The 7,722-nt window shown below is 34.6% G+C and overlaps 1 protein-coding gene across 1 annotated transcript in view; it reads left to right on the top strand.

Annotated features, from left to right (window-relative positions):
• Positions 1-3,588: 3,588 nt before the first annotated feature.
• Positions 3,589-7,722, top strand: part of LOC144452907 (uncharacterized) — a 14,641-nt gene continuing 10,507 nt past the window's right edge. The window contains exon 1 of the mRNA XM_078144118.1: positions 3,589-3,704. The gene's annotated coding sequence lies outside the window, so the exon portion shown is untranslated. The remainder of the gene's footprint in view (positions 3,705-7,722) is intronic.

The raw sequence follows: 7,722 nt of genomic DNA, 5'->3' as shown, positions 1-7,722 counted from the left end.
GAGAAAACTGAAAATGACGATGGAAAAGTTGTGTGTGGAACAGAGACACCATTTCAAAGAAATATGTGAAGAAAAGTTTGACGTGATTGAAGAATATCGAGAAATACACAAAACAACGGGCCATTATGAAAAAGTTAGGAAAACCAGCCAGACACGTTTAGTCAAAACTGATTAATTATTTGCGAATTCTAATAAGTCTGTATACTGTTTGTCTGCAATACCATAGATATATATATATATATATATATATATATATATATATATATATATATATATATATATATATATATATATATATATATATATATAACTCGGTGAGTATCAATCTGCTAAGACAGTGCTCTATACCGCAGTGGCAGAGCCGCGTAATAGTTTTGGTAGTACTGGAACTCTTTCTTGGGTGTAACTCCGAGTTACACCCAAGAAAGAGTTCCAGTACTACCAAAATTATATATATATATATATATATATATATATATATATATATATATATATATATATATATATATATATATATATATATATATATATCTGTGTGTGTGTGTGCGTGTGTGTGTGTGTGTGTGTGTCAAAAAATATTGTTTGGTTCCGATTACGTTCAATTCTAGAATAGGTGAGGGTAGTTAGGAAGATTTAAAAAAAAGTTATGTTTTCCATTGTTTTCCAAATGGTCTATGTGTTATTGGTTTCTTCCCATCAGATATCCGGCCAAAGTTTTGTATTGTTTTTTTTTAAGTCGATGTCAGTTTACATTTACACATCCACTATTTCTCGCGAGACTTCACAATTTTCAGAATTTTATTTCATATTTTTCTTTCGAATATGTAAAAAAAAAAGTTTAGGTTCGGCATAAATAAACTAGATGGGATCGGGTAACCGCAGAGAGACAGACAAGAACATGTCAGACAGATCCGCTACGACAGACAGACAGACAGACAGACAGACAGACAGACAGACAGACAGACAGACAGACAGACAGACAGACAGACGCATACATATACCACACAGAAATACACTGTGACACTGACATACACACAGAGACAGACACAGATGAACCGATATTATTTACGTATTTATTTATTTATTTATTCATTTATTTATGTATGTATTTATTTATTTATTTATTTATGTATTTATGTAAGTATTTACTTATTTATTTATTTATTTGTTTAGTAGTTAGTTACTTGTCAGTTATTTAGTTATTAAGTTAGTTAGTTACTAGTTAGTTAGTAAATTAGTTAATGTTTGTGTGTGTGTGTGTGTGTGTCCAGATAGCATACAGTACGCATGTTTTTACAAATGTGATCCTTTGAACTCAGAGGGCGCGATTTGTGTGCCCCTTTAAAGGTGATTTTACCTTTTACTCAAGGATTGGAGAAATTTGCATATGGAATAAAAAAGTGTCCTTATCATCTTGACCAATGTTCAGAACCAAAATCAGATCTAAGTTTTCGTGAAAAAGTAGTAACCATGTTGGGCGGTACATCCCTTTTCATCCTTTCTCCGCAGAGATCTAACATTAGAATCGATATTTGTCTTGGAGAAGTGAGCTACTTTTATTTAGTGTGGGACAATTTTGTGTTGTTTTACTTGTCTACCATTAAATGTTGTGATAAGGTCAATTTGGACAAATTTAAATAAATTCAGGGGAAGGTATTACGAAAAGCGAACAACGTGGAATTGGCATCGTTCGCAAATCGAAATAAAAAGTATCTTCAGGTAATATTTATCGCATGAACAAGGTGGCGCTGTACTATTTTGGAGTAGTAAATAGCTCCTCGGCTCACACTTGGATTTCTACTACTAATATATGGTAACTACTGTTACAGGACGTGGTAAGGGCATACCGAGGAACGAAAGATAGATAGAAAACACATCGATCGAGAGACATATGATATGCAAGAAACATACATATTGGTAGATGAATGGACAGACAGACAGACAGACAGACAGACAGACAGACAGTTACGGTTGAGGAGAATAAAAATCGACACTCTAAAATAATAATATTAACGAAATTAGGACGTAACTTAGGTGCCAGTCGGAACGTTTCTAGGTGGTTTTTATGGCACTCATAATAAACAGTCGACTCGGATAATTTTTAAGGGATGGGGGTCGGGAGGGGTTACAGATGAATCATCTTTACAAATATACAAAGTGAACTGAGTTTTTTCAGACAAGTTTTATGTGAACAAAAATGAATGTCTTGATCAAACGATTTGGAATTTTCATTCGACCGATATCGGAAACACCGTGACCTCAGCTGACGTCACAAAGATCTCTATTTACGTGTCCATGTCTACATTATCACTTCTGATGATTTTTTCTTGGCGTCATACCGGTTCAAGTGATACGTCATAGCAATTACGTCACTAAACGGTATCAATGGAGTCAAAGTGAGTTGACAATTACAACAAGAAAGTCGAATTTCTCCCAGTGAAAACTAACTGTATATCTTACCGTGGTTAATAAAGCCGTGTTGTCGCTTGTCTGCGTTTTGTTACCAAATTCTAAAGGGGTGTCTTTTGAGCTGGAAAACTCCAGTGATATATCTATGCGGGTCACCCAACCGTGAACTGCAATAAAACAGTATTTGCTGCGTTGTTAGGATGGGAAAACATTTATTTTCAATACAGTGTGAAACTCTTTGTTGTTCAGTACACCCACTGTCTCAAACAAAGTCGTTTTCATTTCGTCTTTTATACCATTATCTATTCTTAACTATCAGTACTATGGGTAGAACACGTGAAGTGATGACGTATGTGTGTTGGTGCATTGAAATATTGGTGTCTTTTTGTCACCTTAAGTAACCCTATATCTATCTTAAAACTGAAATAGATCTACAATACTACGTTCGTGTAGGGAAAATGTTTAAAATCATGGACGTCACGCGATGGCTGACTTAACACAAAAGCATACTTTTAGATTACGTGCAATTAGATATTGAAAAAAAGCGAAATGCTTAGCATTCAATATGAAACGGTCTTTTCCTGCACTACTATACCGTTAGAATACTTAAACAGATGACAAATTCTTGACAAAAATATTGCCAGCTAGTAACCAAAATGAAACTATCAACCTTTAATTAAAAGTATTGTTATTTCTTTAGGCTACCAACCAACCTTTTGTGGTCACAATATTGCTGAGAAATATGTTGCCCAGGTTAATCGCCAAGTCATCTATAATCCAATCAATGGAACCGTTATGTCAAAGAGCTTGTTTAGTAAACCGCGGTTTATTGGTCCATTGTTAATTCACACACTTATTTTCAAAGTCTATGAAAAAACAGGGTCTACTCTGTGAATTGAAAAATTATTCTGATAAATGATGTAACTAATTACATTTTATGACTGTTTTGTAAGCAGAAATTGTGGTGATATAGTTATTTTCAGATTGATATTTAAAAAACTGGAGCGACCTGCTAACAGCTGCATTTGCCGCCTCGGGCCTGATCATAACAGTGGAATGATACTCCATAGTAACGCGCCTATTGAGTACACGGCTAGGAAAATTTCTTAAGGAACAATCGCGATTGACCTAAAACGTTGACCTCAAATGTGTGGGCAAAACACAGGTCTACCGTCTTAGCGTTTGATACCAGCACTAGGTGACGAAGTGTGTCAAATTATGGCACGTAGTGACCGTGTTTCAGACGAATTTTCGTCTAGAGTTACAGAGCTTCGACACGAATAACAACAACTGAGGTAAGTACGTTCTATATTACAGAACTTTGGAGTGTTGATAGTTTCAAATCGACGTGTTTGTCAAATTGGCGGGAAAATATTTTGATGACAGGCGTGTTTTGGGAAAGTCCTAACATATACGGGTAATGCAGCGATATGCATTTTGCGCTGTTGTTTCATTGATAGCTGGTTAGATTTTGCGCTGAAATAGTGGAGAAAATGTTACGGTTGCAGTTATTATTATGCGGCAAAGGCTCTTCAGAGATGATCTGCCTGACGGCTACAGTTACCTCTGAGAGCAGCCACTCGTACACGACCAACACTTCTGTAGAGATGTTTGTATTAAGACGGGAGACTAACAAAACACAATGTAAAGTCAATACAACAAAGCCACGAAGATAAAGTACGATCACACATAAGCCTTATTCTATCAAACATTACACTCGTCATAGTCTCCTTACAAACCGCCAACTATATTTGATAGATTTTGGATAAACTCACCGACTGACAGACAACTGAACGCGTGCATATTCTTCATCGGCACACCTTGCGTTGTTATAAGTTGCAAACACGTCAGTCCAAATATACTGGTACATGATACACTGCGCTATTTTGTGTATCAAGCTACATTTGTTGTAATCTCGCTTGAGACTCGCTACAACTTCACACGGATCTTTGAGTTACCGTCACCTGCAATACGTAAAACCAATATTTTATATCCGAAAAGTAATCCAAAGCGGCCCTTTTGAAATTATTATGAGGAGCGAAGAATTTATAATAAAAACCAAATTGACATATGCCTGACAATAATTTTACAGTGTAAATATAAAAATTACCGCCATTTTCTCGTTTGCCCATAGTATAAATATAAATAGGATAGACTTGTCGTCTGCTACAGAAACGTAAAATCAATCATTCTTACCTCAAAGAAGTGTGAGATCTAGGAGTGCTGAAATCTCAATTGATATACAGGATGATAATTCCCGCCATTTTCTCGTTTGACAAATACCTATACAGATTTGGAATTGGATACTTGAGTTATCGACTGCTGAACGCAAAATCTATTTTATTTATTTATTTATTTATTTATTTATTTATTTATTTATTTATTTATTTATTTATTTATTTATTTATGTATTTATGTATTTATAAGTTTGTTCGTTTGTTTGTTTGTTTGTATGTATGACTATTCATTCATTCATTAATACCAATTTCAAAATGATTATATCATTTTACAAAATTATTATGGAGTCCAAAAATAGCTCTTCTCTTAGATGAGTTTGGCGCCACTTCTATTTTAATATATTAACTATCAAGCTGATAAAAAGTGCTGACGGTAGCCGAGAAGCGAAAACTCAGTGTTACCGCCAGATATTTGGAAGTAACAAGTACCTGAATGCACGAGGTTCAGTCAATGTTTACACAGCATCAGTGCATGAACTGTAATATTGTGAACATGTTCCAAACCTACCTTAGTATTTTTACTCAACAAATGATAAATTGTTCATTTGTTTAAAGGTCTTACCTCAAATCTGCCTGGATGATTAATAGTTAGCAAGTGTTAGTAAAATGTGAATTCTCGTGTTGGTATATCATAAAGTGCTCATTAATTAATCGAGTGCGCTGCGAAGCTATTCGTAATTCAACTTAGAGAGCAAACCAGAGAAATGCGGGAATTATGAGAGAGAGAGAGAGAGAGAGCGAGAGAGAGAGAGAGAGAGAGAGAGAGAGAGAGAGAGAGAGAGAGAGACAGACAGACAGACAGACAGAGAGACAGACAGAGAGACAGACAGAGACAGACAGAGAGAGACAGAGATAGAGAGAGACAGAGACAGAGAGAGACAGAGAGACAGAGAGACAGAGACAGAGAGAGACAGACAGAGATAGACAGAGAGAGAGAGAGAGAGAGAGAGAGAGAGAGAGAGAGAGAGAGAGAGAGAGAGAGAGAGAGAGAGAGAGAGAGAGAGAGAGAGAGAGAGAGAGAGAGAGAGAGAGAGAGAGAGAGAGAGAGAGAGAGATCTGGAATACGGGGCGAGATTTGTTTCAGGTATTCAACTTTACTATTTAACACATCTACGCAGACGAAGGCTATCCAATGAATCATTGAGCGGATACTGAAAAAAAGTCCAAGGTTTTTTATAGAAAGCATTATAAACTAACACTTTGTTCAAATTATTGAAAGCCAACTATTGATAAAATACAGAATTCTATCATGCTTTCCTAGTTCCATTCATTTATACGGGTGAATGTTCGTTAACCTTCGTGTTGGTGTATTCCACAAAATGAACGCTTTTCAACTTTGATTTATTTAATTAAATTATTAATTTGGTCTCTTTTATCCTGGGTTTGATAGGTTTTCGTAAAATACGTGACCAGCCTGGTTTCATTGCCTATTTCATATAATCTCTGGGATAAAGAATACACGAGAGAGATTTTTGTAGTATATGCTTGGAAAATCATGGTCAAGGTGTTTACAGATAAAATGTCACGTGATTACAACTATTCTCACGCAACTGTTATATTCCATTCAGAAATCATGACACCGTGCACGTGACCGCTGTCGACACTGTTGAGTTCAAGGAATAAACTTAAACTAAGTCTTATTCACAGATACGTGTTGCACAGTTTCCAAGTCACGGATAAGTATGTTATGTAAACCGTTTCTCGGCTAACAGTTACACAATTTCCTGGATATCTGTTATCTTAACTAGTTTCTTGAATAACTTAATATCCCTTTCTCCGATAACTGTTACACCCTTTTATCGGATATTATACCGTTTCTCGGATATCCGTTACTTTAAAATGTTTAATCTCGAATAACTCTTACATATTGTTTCTCGTATAACTGATACACCGTTTCTCGCATACTTGGTACACCGTTTCTCATATAACTTTTAGACTGTTTCTCGCATAGCTGTAAAAACGTTTCTCGCATGACAGTTAATAGTTTCTCGCATAACTGTTACACCTTTTCTCATATGACTGTTACATTGTTTCGGGATAACTGCTATATCTTTTCTCGGATACAACCATGACATTGTTTTTCAATCAATCAGTTTATTTAAGACCAATAAGACTATAGGCCCAAAGAGCAAACAATAATACAAACGTTTCACTTCATAGAGGAAGATTCATCTCTATATTTCATTGCAAAATAAATATGCGTGAAACTCCGAGTTACAACCAAGAAAGAGTTCCAGTACTAATATATATATATATATATATATATATATATATATATATATATATATATATATATATATATATATATATATATATATATATATATATATATATATATATATATATATAATACAAAAATCTACCTACCCCACCTATTCTAAAATTGAGGGTAATCGGAACCACACAATTGAGACTTGAAGGGTTGCTTAAATGTGACATATGTTGTAGGATCAGAGCGTTGAAGGTTGAAGTTGAAATTAGTACTGGAGTTTACAACTGTACCAAACTTCGAACACACAATCTAGCCTCCTACGTTTCTCTTTTTTTAGTCATGGGTTACAACCACTGAGTACAGTATATCATCACCGATTAGTACAGTAGACAATCGGTTAACGTAATGAATGAATGAATGAATGAATGAATGAATGAATGAATGAATGAATGAATGAATGAATGAATGAATGAATGAATGAATGAATCGATCGTTCACGTTGTCTGTGGGCTAAGTTACTTGTAAATCAAACTTCTTAAAAAGTGGTCACATGGATAAAAAAAAAAAGGTATTTATTTGGGATTTTTAATTCCAAACCAATTCTAGTATGTTCTTATACATGGAACAACAATATGAAACAATATATACTAGATCCTGGTTTGTGACTCAATAAATTACGAAACATTAGAAAATGGCAATAATATATTGTACGTACAATAACAAACATTTTACACGTACAGTTTGTAGGTTTTTTTTATAATTCATTGACTTACAAACACGGATTAATATTATTTCACACTGTCTTTTCAATAAACATATAGTTAGAGTTGTTTTAAGAATTAAAAACTCCAAAATAAATACCTA

Source organism: Glandiceps talaboti, chromosome 23, assembly GCF_964340395.1.
Source record: "Glandiceps talaboti chromosome 23, keGlaTala1.1, whole genome shotgun sequence".
Taxonomy (NCBI): domain Eukaryota; kingdom Metazoa; phylum Hemichordata; class Enteropneusta; family Spengelidae; genus Glandiceps; species Glandiceps talaboti.
Note: the sequence above shows the minus strand (reverse complement) of the source record. Positions and strands in the feature narration are given on the sequence as shown.